We start from the raw sequence: 16,578 nt of genomic DNA on the forward strand, positions 1-16,578 counted from the left end.
GCCAGATGACTTGCGGGAATTAGTGGAGCTAATTGAACGACCAATTCTCGATGTCACTGGCGAGATGATCTTGACGCCTTGGGTAGGAACTGTCTAGGACACGGACCCAGACCGGGATACACAGAAAACGAAGAGGAAGGCATTTCTCTAACTGTGGACGTTCTAGGCTCATATACACAAAGAAGGAACTGACAAAATCAACCCATTGGGGTTACTGAAACAAAAAAAAACCTATGTGAAAATATGTCGTCCAAAACCAAAAATCTTCCATTGTATATTTATTGTCGTCGCTTTCCTCTCATGCACTCTACTTTCTACATGTATTTAAGCACTGAAAGACAATCTCACGAATTATGTATATAATTATGTTTAATTGTTTAGGTTATAATGTTAAATACGCTGCATAAGCATACTTTTGCATAGGTACCTTATCAGCGTTGTAAATATTTAGTGAAATGTGTAGGTTAGATAGTTCAATTTAGACTAAGTACAAACTGTGTAAAGTTGTGTTCTATTTATGGAAAATATTATTTTTTGTACTGTATTTTAAATATATTGATTGTTATTATTAATCTGGTGTAAATAATATAATTACCTACTTATTTAATATGTATTAATACAGTTTGAATTATTTTTAATTGTGTATTTATTTTATCGCATACTGGCATATCCATACCGTACCTACTTATATGCCGAAGGCAACTATCAGAAATTAGGAAACTTCCGATGAAGCTGGACAGGTGCTTAGCTAAGTAATTTGGACTGCTTTAGGTACGTTCTTATGTCCCTACATATAATTTTAATTCTAGTTTTAAATTGTCGAATTTTGATCAAATCAGCATCTATCTAAGTTTCCAAGTAATAATTAAGGTAGTCAGCTATCAAAGTTTATTACTTATTGTGAAATATTACACTATCGTCGCGCGTCGTGGTGTATGAGGGAGTCCCGGAAAATCCAATTTTGTAAAGTTACAAACCTGTTCTTATTAATATGCCATACTGATATAGGTAATGTTTCAAATAGTTAAAAATAGGTAAGCTAATAGAAAATAATTTATATCAAAGACCAATAAATAAAGACAGGCAGTAAAATCAGTATTGTATTATTTTAGGTGGTCGGTAATCGGTATTATGGTAGCCAGACGGTCAAAATCATATTTGAATTCGCCGGTTGACAAGATCTATTAATATTGTTCAGTTAATTATTTTTTTATTTTAAAGAATAGGCTAGATCTAGGAATGTTGAGATACGAATTTCCCCTTGAACTCATACTAGTATGTATCAAAAATAGAGCGTTATCTGATCACACTGACCTTTATACATAATTACGTGTAATGTGTAGACAGCTTAATCCTTAGGTAATCTACTCTCCAAGAAATAATTAAAACGAAAGAAAGTAACACGGTTTTTGAGTTAACCTATGAAAACTAGTATTAGGATTACAAGCAGTTTGTCACAATTTCCCTAACACTTTTCACCCTAACTGCCCATACTAGTTGCCTTTCGAGCTGCCGTCCTGCTAGCCTGCTGCATATTCTATACCATACCAGGCGCCAGAAAACTAAAAACGTGTCTTTGCGCTATAATAGTCAACGTTTTCCCGGGACAACTTCTTTGACTATAACAGCTTCAATAAGTTTCAGGCCGCATCTGCCGAGCAGCTACTTTCTAGTCCAGCTCACCGAGGTGACCTAGATTGCTGGAATACTTAGGTACGTACTCGCTACAGCTATTTAATTGCATTTTTGTGGAAAATAGTGTATCGTGTTAGCGCGTTTTCACATTTTCCGATCCGATATCGGATGTAGGGAGGCTTTCAAAGGCAAAAACCCCAATATATTTAAGCCGCCATCTTGAATTTTTTCCTTTGAAATCCGATATAGGATCGGATAATGTGAAAACGCACTTAATCATGTTGCACCTAAGTAGGTAGGTAGTTATTCAGTTTAAGGAATACTAAGTACTCTTGCTTATATTAGTGAGAATCGTGATGTAATGATAATAAAATCATCATAATTACAAGTTACAACATAATTTACCACTGATTAACCGCCTTCCAAATCTCAAAGGAAGGGGTTATCAAGTCGTCTGTATGTTTTTTTTTTTTTTTTTTTTTTTTTTTTTAATGTTTGTTCCTCGATATCTCCGTCGTTACTGGACCGATTTTGAAAATTTTTTTTTTTGATTGAATGTATATGCATACAGATTGGTCCCATTTTTCTCAGAACCCAGTTCTGATGATGGGATCCTGGAGAAATCGAGGGAACTCCTCAAATCTGAAAGACATACATATGGTGATTTTTGTGTTTTTAAAGGAACAGCATGCATTTACGTACGGAACAGTGACATTTGGTGCAGTGGAACTCCTGATGATGGTCAGCATGGAACTCCTCAAATCTGAACGGCACACTTATAGTGACTTTGGTATTTTTATAAGAACAGCATGCACTTACGTCCAGAACAGTGATATTTGGTGCAGTGGAATTGCTGATGATGGTCAGAACGGAACTCCTCAAATCTGAACGGCACACTTATAGTGACTTTGGTATTTTTATAAGAACAGCTTGCACTTACGTCCAGAACAGTGACATTTGGTGCAGTGGAACTGCTGATGAAAAGTGAGCCGCCCCTGGTTAGAGTTCCGTTCTGATAATCATTCTCATCTGTAAGTACTTCAGAATCATCCAGATTTCAAAATTGGTTCAGAAATGACGGAGATATCGAATAACAAACATTAAAAAATATACAGACGAATTGATAACATAATCCAACATTTGAAAGTATTTATCACCAGAACCCCAAAGGAAGGCGGTTTTTTTTTCTTAAAAATTATTTTACAAGTGTTCGTCTCTTGCCCTTACGATGTGAGTATATGTAGATTGTTAAGTACTTTGCATGTGGTTAGAAATGTTCTACAATTTTTACTTTTGTTTAGTCGCTACAGGGTCTTTTCGTACCAGTACCTTATGGCTGGCCATCAAAGTAAATGTGCATCATGCAGCTAATGTATTGGTGTCTAATTAGACGCTAAAAGTAAACAAGTTCAATAAACGGGTATTAAAACGATCGGTTAACGAGAACTGATAATTGCTCCACGCCCGCCGCCTAGCGAATATTCATGCGGCACAGCAAACACAGTCACAGTACGAGTACGACACTGAATACTGTTTGAATTTTTTCTATGCCCTCTCTCATTAGCATTAGGAAGAAAGAAAGACATTATTTATTTGGTGTACAATTTTATTAGGTTCATTCATTAGCCTTAACGTCTATTGCATACGGTTTTTTATGGTGTAACATTCGAGAGGCACCTTTTTTGGTGACTTAATAGACCGATGCGAGACCGACATAGTCTATACCGCAGGACTGACAAGAAAAGTTTGCGGAAATCGGCGCTGAAACACCTTGGCGTTGCTTCTGTCTCTTATCAGCAAGTGCAGCAAACCATATCTCATCACAAATTCTGCGACCCTCCACAACGCATTTGCGCCACTCCGTTCGTTGCTCTGCGATCCTCTCCCAGTGTTGGTGGTCAACATGAAAGGCAATCGTGTCCCTCTTTGCGCAGTCTTTAAAACGAAGCAACGGCCTACCTACCTAATTTTATTATTGTATTAGGTGTAGGGTGACATCTACCTGATCTACCTGTAAGAATTGGTCTTCATAAGCACTGAAGTTGAACAATTTAAGAGAGCGAAGTACCTTAGTTTCCAACTTTCCACAGTCGTCATCGCATCCCTTATCAATTATTTGACGACCGGTCTGGCGCAGTCGGTAGTGAGTCTGCCTGCTACGCCGCGGTCCCGGGATCGAATCCCGGTAAGGGCATTTATTTGTGTAATGAGCACAGATATTTGTTCCTGAGTCATGGATGTTTTCTATGTATATAAGTATTTATATATTATATATATCGTTGTCTGAGTACCCACAACACAAGCCTTCTTGAGCTTACCGTGGGCCTCAGTCAATCCGTGTAAGAATGTCCTATATTTATTTTATTATTTAATTACGTACCTACTGACTTGCATTCTCGCCATACCACCAAGAATGTTAAGTTAACCCTTTACCAGGCCCCAAAGAACTAGCGTGTCTTCATACGTACTGTATATACTGTTACAACCGTATTGAACGCCTTGTAAAAAATGCATTTACGAAAGTCGGAGATTTTCCTTTAAACCAGAAATAAAAATGTGGGTTACGGTTATCCCATCGCCTGGCCAAGTAACTAACTGTCATACTCGATTTTGTCTTATTATATTCTTTACCAGGCGAAGGTATGTATTCCTCCCACACCTTATATCGGTTACCGTAGTCAGGTTTTAACTCCAAACCTCCTACAAAATATTTTGCGAATCCCTGAAAATAGTATTTTATGATCTACATTCACAACACGCTTCTAAATCGCATAATATATCTTTGGCAGTCGTTTAAATTCACTTGACCAGTGATGTTAGTGGTTTGTTTACAAATCCGAACACTATACTGAATTTAAGAATAACACAAGGAGATATATCGAACCATTTTTTGGTATTTTCATGATCTTAATGATTGTCAGGTAATATAATCATATATTTTGCTAAATACTCCTGCGTCCTTGTGATATGACCAGAATTAGGATGTGGTATGACTCTATCCCATTGCCTGGCTGGAATTTCCCTGTGTGGGAACTATTATTCCCATGGCCCGATTAGATTTTGAGTCTCTTTGGTTTTTGTTATTTATTTTTAAATATACAGGGTTTATCAAAAATACGAGTTTTCGTTTAAAGGCATTCTCGGTACGTATTTATTCTTTGTATCTATGATATATAATATATATATATGTAACACAGTCTCACACCTAGACAGGCAATGGGATAAATACTTACCTCATTATTTTTTGGTTAAAAGCAACACAATTATTAAATTTTATGATACTATCTTCAAGAAGAAATTTTTCAGGGAAAGTCTTTAAAAGGAGATTTTATAGCTAGGTACATGAATTCACTCTAGGTTGAACACAAAAACAGTTTTATTACTAACGTGAGTTTTTATGACATGACAAGACAATTTACTGGGCCATGGGACCACACAGTTAAACTCTAATAAGGCCATGGGATAATGTCAACCCACATCCTAATTCTGGTCATACACAATAATGCGTAAATATTTAGCAATGTTTACGATTACATTACCTTTCAACACTCAAAATCTACAAAATGTCAAAAAATTGTTCGACCTATGTACTTCTGTTTCATAGAAATTAAGGAAAGTGTTCGAATTTCTCCGTAGTTTACTGAAATTAGCGTTCAAGTGAATTTAAACGACTGCCAAAGATATATTACGCGATTTAGAAGCGTGTTGTGAATGTAAATCATAAAATACTATTTTAAGGGATTCACAAAATATTTTGTAGGAGGTTTGGAGTTAAAACCTGACTACGGTAACCGATATAAGGTGTGGGAGGAATACATACCTTCGCCTGGTAAAGGGTTAACTTACATATCTGTTAGATATACCTACTTACCTCTAACGGTTTCAGTAAATTGTGTTTGGTGGCCCTTTGACGATACATAGATATGTGGCCCAAGTTCGAATCTCGGTAAGGGTAATCATTTATTATACTAAGTAAGTGGTATAGATAAGGTACGTCGGGACAGTTACGATGGGGGTAATTATCAGCTGATCGATTTTTTTTCATTTTTCACACTATTAACTTGAACTCCATTATGTATCTCAAAACGCGTGCCATATATGATCAGCAGTGGACGCTCTATTTAATAATGTAAAAAATGCAGTACCTAGTTTAAAATTTTCTCCTAGTCGTAATCACCCCGCTGTACCTTATTATTTTTTAAGCTACCACCTACTGTTCCTATGTACACTTAGTTCGCTTAGAGATTTACAGCCACAGCCGACCGTTAATAAAATGCACCACTCCACGTTTACTGCTCTCAGCTACTATACTGGCCTATCATACTGTGGATAGCGTGACGTTCATAGAACCCCGCTTCTGACAACTTCAGCAGAAAAAACCTTGGCTAGCATAGTTATCGCGAGCTATTGCCCGCAACTTTCGTCCGAACATATACTCATTGTTGACTGTAGATGGAGGCGGCTACCAGGTTACGAAGAAAAAACTCCAGTTTTTTATTTTCAATTTGCTGCGGTGGTGTGTATGGGGGAGCAGCGCGTGCGCGCTCTCTCGCCGTCGGTGTTCAAGTGACGCTCCGAGCGTCGGGGCGGGTATATATATGCTTTCCCGGCCGCGAGACTCGTGTACCATTCGTCAAGTATGTATTGGTGTTATGTGTGTCTATCGTGTAACAGCAATTCTTTATTTTTCAAATATAATTCTTATGAGATAAACATTAACAATCTTCTTATACATTCTTATAAGTATATATATTAATATTCTAATTAGATTGTAAGTATCGGTGCCAGATACTTACTTTATATTAATTGCCATTTGTTTTTGGTATATAGTTATGTATTTACGACTGAACTATGCTTGGGTTTTTTAAGGGTAAGTAAGAATCTACTAGTTAAAGTTCAGTCGTATAGTGAAGTGCTTAGGATTGGTGGGAAATAAAAGAACAAATATAAATCGATATTTCTTTATTATTTATTATCTTAAATCTAACCTACGAGATCGTTATTTACCTATATTTTGGGGCTATTTACGACATTCCCCCTACGTGTTTTTAACACAGTTACAACGGAGTAAATCCTATAACGATAAGTCGTGAGGCTGGGCGACGAATTCTTCCTGCAGCGGTTTCAACTTCTGTAACTCGTACTCGCCCATCTGGACCAGGAAACGTCTTTACTACTTTGCCGCGTGGCCAGGTATTACGAGGCATAGTGCCGTCAGCTATGATGACTATATCTCCTTCTTTTATATTTTCGTACTTGGGATCGTTGGGGCTTCGTCTTGGTCTTAGCGTTTGACGGTATTCTTTTGTCCATCGATCCCAAAACATATCTGATAGAGCTTGTGCCGTTTTCCATGATTTTTCTGTGAGATGAATGTCGGTGAATACGCCGAATGGTGACATGGCGTTTGACCTTCCTATCAGGAAATGATTGGGCGTCAGAGCCGTCTGACGGTCATCTAATCGGACTGGAACAAGTGGTCTAGAGTTGATGATATGTTCGGCTTCTAGAAGTAAGGTATGTAGCACTTCTTCCGGTGGATGCCGTTCTTTCAGTGTAACGCGAAGAGCAGCTTTGGTAGCACCCACCAGTCGTTCCCAAGATCCTCCTGCTTCTGGATTGCCAGGAGGTATCTTTTTCCAGATTATGTTTTTATTTGTTACGAACGACTGCACTTCTTCTTCTATGTCTGCTAATGCTTCAGCTATCTCGCGTTCGGCCCCTATGAAGCAGGTAGCGTTGTCGGTATATAATACAGTAGGTTGACCTCGACGAGCCATCATGCGTCTGAGTGACAATATCATAGATGATGCAGATAGGGAAGGCACTAGTTCTATATGTACTGCCCTAGTGGTTAGGCAAGTGTACAGTGCGCCCCATCTTTTTTCATGTCGTCTGCCTACTGTAACTGTCATAGGTCCGAAGTAATCGCACGCTGTAGCTGTGAATGCAGGTTGATTAGCGGTAAGCCTTTCAGCAGGTAAATCGCCCAGAGGCACCTTGTGAGTAGTACCTCTGTATACGCGACACCATTGGCATGTGTTGCTAATATACCGTATGGCACTACGCAGTCCTACTATATGAAATTGTTTGTGTAGCTCATTGATGACAGTTTCATGATTTGCGTGGTTAAACAAAGCGTGGTAGTGTGCTATGAGTAACTTTGTTAGAGCTTCTTTTGCGTGTAGGACTGGTATGCACTGGTTTCGATCTGTGCGCCCATCTAGTAGTAGAATTCCATGTTTGCTGACGTTCACGGCGAGCTTCTTCAGCGGTGACCCCTTTGATATAGGCCGCCCAGCCTCTATGTTGGCGATTTCCTCTCTGAATGATTTTCTCTGACTTCGTTTGATTAATAACAATTCCGCAATCTTAAGTTTTTCATTCATTGTAGTGAGTGTAAGTTTTATGCCGCGTATGAGAGACTTGAACGATTCAACTGCTGATAGTACGTAAGCGGACGCGCGTAATAATCGTTTATAGGTAGGAAATCTATCTATGTCGGGCAAGCAGACGCAAGTTTTGTTTTTATTAACGACATTTACCTTCTGTTGTACGCGTTCTTCTCCTGTTGGTGGAAACGGTTGTGCCGAGGGCTTTTCTACGGGCCACGAACTACTGTCTTGTGTTATAAAATCTGGGCCACGAAACCATCTATGGTTGGCGTCGAAATCTTTAGGTATGCCGCGTGTGGCGTCGTCGGCTACGTTTAGTGAGGTAGGTACCCATCGCCAATCCTCTGGCGAGGTAGTCTCCTCTATTTCAGCTAATCTATGTGCGACGAAGGTTTTGAATGTACGAGGTCCCGACCTTATCCACGACAGACACGTTAAACTATCTGACCAGTAATATGATTTTTCTATGACGTAACTAGATTCTCTTTTTACTGATTCGGTTAATCTACTAGCTAACGTAGCGGACTGCAGTTCGAGCCTAGGTATTGACACTTGTTTCAAAGGACAAACCCTTGCCTTCGCGGCTACTAGAGTGGCTTGTTTGTTCCCTTCTTCGTCCGTACCTACCATGTATACCGCGGCCGCGTATACTTTTTCTGACGCGTCACAAAAAGTATGAGTTACGACCTTTCGATTCGGCGCGGGAACGTACCGTTCTATTTTTAATTCGCGCAATTTATTCATGTTATTTATGAATTCTAACCATAATTGGTGATCTTCGGGGGTGATTTTTTCATCCCAGTCTTTACGCGTACGCCATATGTTTTGAATGAGTACTTTTCCCGTTACCGTAATGGGAGAAATAAGACCGATGGGGTCGAACAAGCTCATTACCCCCGAGGTCACCTGTCGTTTGGTAGGTATGACGCCTTTTTCCAGTACTTCTTTAGGTGTGTTGCGAAAGTTTACGTTAAACCCTAGTTTATCTTGTTTATTATGCCATAATAGGCCTAACGTTCGTTCGCATTCGTGCTTCCCTAATTCCGATACCTCTTTGCTAGAGATGTCGGTTACGTCTTTTAGAACTTCGGGAACGTTAGAAGCCCACCCGCGTAAATGAAAGGAAGCTTTTGCGTGTATTTTTACAATATCGTTCACTAACGTGCGTGCGACATGCGGGTCGTCAAAACTGGCTAATAAATCATCTACGTAAAAGTTATTTAGCGTAGTTTCTTTTACTAGTGGGTATTTTTCACTATGTTCTTCTGCGTTTTTATTTTTTACGAACTGTGCGATAGTAGGGCTAGAGGCGGAGCCGAATATTAGAGAAGTCATTCGGTATTCATCGGCCGGGCCTTCGCGCCTATCTCCCCTCCATAGAAATCGGAGGCTATCTCTGTCCTGCTCTATTACGCGAACTTGTAAGAACATTTCGGCTATGTCCGCTATGACGGCCACTTTGCCTTCGCGAAATCGTATCAACACACCGAACAATGATAGCAGTAAATCTGGTCCTACCAATAGTGCTTCGTTTAAGCTTTTACCCGCCATTTTGCATTTTCCGTCAAATACTAATCTAGGTTTACCCTTTTGAGGATGGAAAGTGGCAAAATGTGGAAGGTAGTATTCCCTGGGAGACGTGTTAGGCTTATGTATTCTTTCGGCGTACCCTTTGTCTAGGAGGTTTTGTATTTGTCGAGAGTATTCTGCCTTTAACCCGTCATCCCTGTCTAGTTTTTTTCCAAACTTACTAGCCGTTTCATTGCTTTGTCTTTGTTGTTAGGTAGAGTTTCGTTGTCCGTTTTCCATAATAATCCTGCTTCGTACCTATCTTCGCCCTGTATTTTTTTACATGTTGCGTTTAGGATTTCGAAAGCGCGGTTATTAGGATCGGATCTGTTTATTTTAGGCTCTACTCCTAACGACTCTATGTTAAAATGTTGTTTTATTAATTCGTGCGTATCTTGTTCGTCGCGACGAGATACGTGATTAATTGTTGCTATTAACTTTCGCGGTTTTGCTTCCGCGCCGTGAAGGACCCAGCCCAACTTGGTATAGGATGCGGCGGGCAGGTTCTCGTCGGCCTCTATCAATTCTCTAGTAACAATTAAATGCCAGTTATCCTGGCCTATAAGTACAGTAGGTATACCCGTAGCGTATGTGAGTTCGTCTCGTAGTTCCTCGAGATGAGCGCACTTACTTAACACTTCTTTATTTATTCCTTGCGGGTGTAATCCTAACTTTTCGACTGTAAATGCCGTAAGATTATTTACGTTCTCGCTCTTTAGTCCGCGAATAGACACGTTTACCTCGCACGACTCGTTATCTACCAGAGTATTGTCTCCTACTGTATTTAGAGATAATTCACACGAACGCGTTCTAGGCGTAACTTGGTCGGCTATAAGTATGGCGCTCTATTAAAGTAAGCCCCGCCCCTTCGTCCAAAAGCCCGTATGTTTGTACGGAGCCCAATGGCCCGCTTACTTCGACTGGCATAACCTTTAAATAGGTATCTTTATCGTGTAAGTGGCTTATGGACGACTGCACTTTGCGGGTTTCGCTCTCTTTTCTAGTGCCGTGTAGTAATTTATGATGTGCCGCCTCGCAATCGCCCGTTCCGCACGGTACGTATTTACATTTATTAAAGCGTCTGTGATACGGCCCTAAACATCTGTAGCATAATTTGAATTCCTTCATTTTCGTCCATCGCTCGTCAACATTAAGCTTTAAAAAATCGGCGCACTTCGTTATATAATGTTCGCCGCTGCATACCGTACATTTATTTGAATTACTTTCTCTAACTCGCGGGGCGTTCGTATGTGTTTTAGGTTTATTATTTTTCACGGATTTTTTCTCTACTGGTTTTTTACTGACCTGTGCAATGAAAGGTTTACTTGAACGTTTGTAGGAATATTCCGTTTCGCTATACGATTCCCTACTCGTCGACCGTGAGCGTGAACGGTGTCGCGACTGTGCTACCGCGTTTACGCTATGCTTTTTCTGTGCGGATCTACGCGATGCGTGGGTAACAGTTAGACCTGCCGCTTTGCTGGCCTCTGTTAGGAATTTTGATAATGACACTAAACCTAATTCCTTAGGGTTTTGTACGCGGTGTTTATTCCACTCATGTCGCATTAGAACACTCATTTTATCGACTAGCCTATTGACCAACTCCGGGGCCATGAGATATTGTTCTTGATGCAGTGATTTGATGGTGGCTACCACGTTAGCGACTTGGCCGGCGAACGATACGATATTGTGATTGTCTTCGGATAGTTTAGGTAACCGTTTGACCTCTTCTATTTCTGCTAGTACTAAGGCCTCGGGGTTGCCGAATTGCAACTCGAGCATGTCCATAATTTCGAAAGGATCCGACGTAGTATATAGTAGGGCTTTAACTGCGTATTTGGCGTCGCCGCGTAGCGCGCGCCTAATCCTACCTACATTTGCTACTTCTGAGAACATAGCCTCAGTGTCGTTGAACTCAGCCTTGAAAGCTATCCATTCCGATATTGAACCGTCGAATTTGGGTAACTCGGCAACGTGCCGTTGTACTACCGGGTCGCGCCTACCTTTACCTACCGCGTTCTCAAATCGTTGCGCTAACAATTCAATGTCATTACTTGCTATTTTATTACTTGTACCTACATACGGCATCGGTGCCGTATTTCTCGGTCTTATAGTATCTTTTTGTTCTATTTTTGCCTGTTCGTTAACCCAACATTGTACCGGGGGTACGTCTGACACCTGTGCGGGTTTGTTCATCGTCGCAGGTGTCTGTTTACGAGTACAGACTTCGGCAAACTCCGCCTCTGCTTTGGCTAGAGCTAATGCGCTACTGGCGGCAGCCGCTGCCGCCCTAGCTTGTGCTAATTCTGCGTCACGCACGGCCTGTTCGCTGCGGAGTATTAGTAACCTAGCCTCGGTTATTCTCTCGTGAGAACTATTGTCGATGACCGTAGGCCGCGGTGCCTCCACTGGCACAACCGTGTCGTCCAACATTGTGCTTTGACGGGGTGACGCCTGTTCGTTCTTATTTGTCGTTTCAGTACTATTCGCGCGTTTGCTACCGCTTACGCTTTCCTGTTCGGAAGCTGTATTTGTACGAGACCCTACTAACGGCGTGTGCTTACCCGATCGTAATACCCTCCCGCTTTCGCTCATGATTGAATCGTACAAATCTCTATCACACGGTAACGCCCTATATAATGAGTGCAAATAATTAGTACTATATACAATGGAAACTACAAAAAATAATCAAAAACGAACAAAACAAATTAACACTTATATTATGATTGACTTAACCACTACGCATAACACTTATATAAGGACTGTATCGTTAATTATAGGGACACAACAAACCTCGTCTAAATGTTGACATGTGCATAATTTTGTATTATTATGGTCCGAGAGTATGATCTGAAGGTATTGGTAAGTACTATTTGATATAAGAAGGTCTGAATTTTTTTTTATTTTAGGGACTTTATGGTACTTTCATTAAGGTCTAGCAAATACATTTCGGACAACCCCTAATCTGGCTTAATTTGAGAATATCTCAAAGACTTTTTGTACGATTTCGACAAACAAAGGTTAATATGCTGCCAAAATATATTTTTTAAGAGTCCTCTTCATGGTTGTTCAATTAGGTACTTGCAGAATAAATGCGGTGAATTTATATAATTTAAAAAAACGCATTTTTGAGCAACGTTCCGGTTTGCCGTAAATTTTTGATACAAGCAGGATGAGAGAAATAGATTAAAAAAATTAGGCATAGGCCAAATGTCTAATAGACATTCATGGTGTTTGAACAGTGCCTAAACCAGATCGATATAAACAGTGTATGATAGTTAAATTCGACATCAAAGTCGGAGTTAGCGTAAGCACCATGCCACATTCTCTAAATGGCCGCCATACACAGATCATGAACTTTATTTTTTTTAAATAACAGTGGCTAGACTATGTCTAGATATTCTGCTTTGTGGATCATGTGTCGTTGAGGTTCGCACTGTACAATTTTTTTTTGCAATTGTGTCGTCTTGTACGCACTTTGTGAATTTTCTAGTAGCATTTGTCCGAAATCGTAATTGGTACTCGGGAGGATTAAGTCAATGCTGTCTAAACCACATGCTTTACGTCGAGTTTCTAGGACAAAATGCGTACCTTATTATGTGCCTTATTAAGCCCATGTCTTGTTATAAGAAAAAAATATAATAGCAAATAAATACGGCTACTCAAAGTTGTCCCCATATTTAACGATACAGTCCTTAACAACCCGTGACTCTACACACTCATTATTTGTACGTGGCACTGTATATGTTTACACTTGGCAATAACGCAATCCTAGCACTTCACTGTCCCTATGCAACGTGTCAACCCCCTGATAGGTTGACTCGTGCGCGGTCCCTATCGTCCCTAGGGCCTGACCGGGTACTAACGTAGGGGATCCGATCAGGATAGGATAAGGTTTGCGGAACTGCTCTGGTAGTGGCAGTGTACCTTACGGGTGCCCACTGATGACTGGGAATGTCCTCAGCTTAACAGCCTGGTTTCAATCCGTTAGACGGCATAGAATCCACCGTTCGATACACTGCGTGCCAGCACACACAGCCGAGTATGTACGTATCACTTGCGTGACACGGTGTACGTTCTCGTTCGTACACGAAGACCCGCTGCCCAGGCTCACGACAGTCGTTGACACCGTTAGGTGACCGTCTGAGGAGGGGGAGAATGTCGTCCAGGTCGCCACCGTTAAGGTTACGTTACCCACGTTACTTTTCTCGATAACTGATAAATCAGTCCTACTAAATTTTCGCGGCTAGCGCTACTCGTCTAGTTTATATCGATGACTGTATGTGTTTCTTTCTTCTTAGTTGCTGGATACTGGCACGATGATATCCGCGGCTCGATGGACCATTGTTGACTGTAGATGGAGGCGGCTACCAGGTTACGAAGAAAAAACTCCAGTTTTTTATTTTCAATTTGCTGCGGTGGTGTGTATGGGGGAGCAGCGCGTGCGCGCTCTCTCGCCGTCGGTGTTCAAGTGACGCTCCGAGCGTCGGGGCGGGTATATATATGCTTTCCCGGCCGCGAGACTCGTGTACCATTCGTCAAGTATGTATTGGTGTTATGTGTGTCTATCGTGTAACAGCAATTCTTTATTTTTCAAATATAATTCTTATGAGATAAACATTAACAATCTTCTTATACATTCTTATAAGTATATATATTAATATTCTAATTAGATTGTAAGTATCGGTGCCAGATACTTACTTTATATTAATTGCCATTTGTTTTTGGTATATAGTTATGTATTTACGACTGAACTATGCTTGGGTTTTTTAAGGGTAAGTAAGAATCTACTAGTTAAAGTTCAGTCGTATAGTGAAGTGCTTAGGATTGGTGGGAAATAAAAGAACAAATATAAATCGATATTTCTTTATTATTTATTATCTTAAATCTAACCTACGAGATCGTTATTTACCTATATTTTGGGGCTATTTACGACACTCATATTTAACTCGGGTGCAGTAGGTTCAGAAAACGGATTTTACTCGTAAAAGTCGTAGCGCTTTTTTGTAGTGCTATAGATTCATGCGCGGATCCAGGGGGGGGGTCATGGGGGTCATGACCCCCCCCTGGAGCCTAGGTTGGCCATACAAATAGACCACGTGACCCCCCCTCTGGGGCCTGGGCCTTTACCACGTGACCCCCCCCCCTGGGCACGAAACTGGATCCGCGCTTGTATAGATTGCTAGACCTAAATGAGAGACAGATCATTTTCAAACTTGATTTTTGGGAAATATAGCCTACCTGTCTCCCGAGGTAGGTACTCTACACTGTTTCATCAGCTACTAAAATATTTCAGGCTGGAAATGAAACAGGCTGGACTGGAATGGAAATGAACCGGAACTATTTGTTTTCAATTGCAGGTATTGGTTAAAATATAGTAAATAAATAAATATTAAAGGATATTATTACACACAGTTTACATGCATAATTATTTATTTAAACTTCAATGACTTGGAAAAAATATCTGTGCCAGAAAATAAAATATAAAATATAATGCCCTTACCGGGGTTCGAACGCAGGACCGCAGCTTAACAGGCAAGGTATCTCTCCGGTAGGAGAGACTAGGCGTCGACATATTGTTATAGGTATTTTTAACCAATCCATATCAAACTCGCAGCCTCCAATTAGAATCAGAATACGCCCCCAGGTCAGTTGCATTGTTGACCTTGTAGCCTTCGGGCTGAACTGAATTCGCCCGTAGACCCTTGGCTCGGAGGTCGCGCCGCCCGAGTCACCGCGGCGCGTCGACCTGCTGACGTCACGAAGCTAGGGGATAACAGGGCCTCTAGCCAAGAGAACAATCGCTGAAGCTCTGTAACTGTCTCTCTATTGGTCTTCGGTATTGGTGCGACATAGATTGCGTATCGTTCGCCACGGAGCGTCAACGAAAGGTACGATCGGCTACTGGCCCAGGGCAGGGCATACGGGGTTCTCCTTTTCTTTCGCTTCTTTTTGCCTAATATTCTTGCTTCTACCCCTGCTTTTGTTACTATTTTGTTTTGTCTCTTCCCACATTTTATTAATATTGTCTGTATTGTATCCCATAAGGAGTAGGCACTAGGCAGAGCATATGAAACTACTCAAGTTACAGTGCCGCTCTTGGTTATTACGGGGTTAAAGAAAACGAAATTGTGACATTGCAGTGACATGTTGGCAGCCTGTCACCAATACGTCCCAATTTAACCCATCCCACAGTTGACTTCTACGACACCCGCGGGAAGAAAAGGGGTGGTGAAATTCTTAACCTATCAGATCACCACACGGGCACCCACTTTTAGTTGTCTAAGTATAAGCTTAATACCACTTTTAGTTGTCTATAGCCTGTAAGCTTGACCACTTCGTTTTTAGGGTTCCGTGCCGAAAAGGTATAAACCCGCTCCGTCCGTCTGTCCGTCAGTCACATTACTAAATATCTCAAGAACTACTTATACTATCGGTATGAAATTTGGAATAGTTATGAATATTGTTAACCTGTACAAATTGGAAGGTATTATTTTTGTTAAATTAATTAATATTAATTATAGAAAATGGGCAAAATGAAAGGGGGGCAAACTGTAAAGGTCAAGTAGGATATCGTTAGAAAGAGCTCAAATTGTACATATCAAAACTATTTTTTATATATTTTTTTGTAGTGGAGAAAAAAATAATTATGAAGGAAAATGTAAACATGGATTTGAGGTTAAGTTTCGTCTAAATATATAGAAGAAGAAGCTGACTGACTGACATATCAACGCACAGCCGAAACCGCTGGTCCTAGAGATTTCAAATTTGGCACGTAGGTTCCTTATATAGTGTAGAGGAGCACTAAGAAAGGAATTTTCAAAATTCACCTCCTAAGGGGGTCAAATGGGGGTTCAAAGTTTGTATGGGGAAACAAGATTAGTTTGCCTATTTTATTCGAAACTTCACAGGAAGATTCCTTAAGACATATGACTGAATACGTGTTTCAGGTTTTTTGAAAATTTAACCCCTGAAATGG

This window comes from Leguminivora glycinivorella, chromosome 1 (genome assembly GCF_023078275.1).
Source record: "Leguminivora glycinivorella isolate SPB_JAAS2020 chromosome 1, LegGlyc_1.1, whole genome shotgun sequence".
NCBI lineage: Eukaryota > Metazoa > Arthropoda > Insecta > Lepidoptera > Tortricidae > Leguminivora > Leguminivora glycinivorella.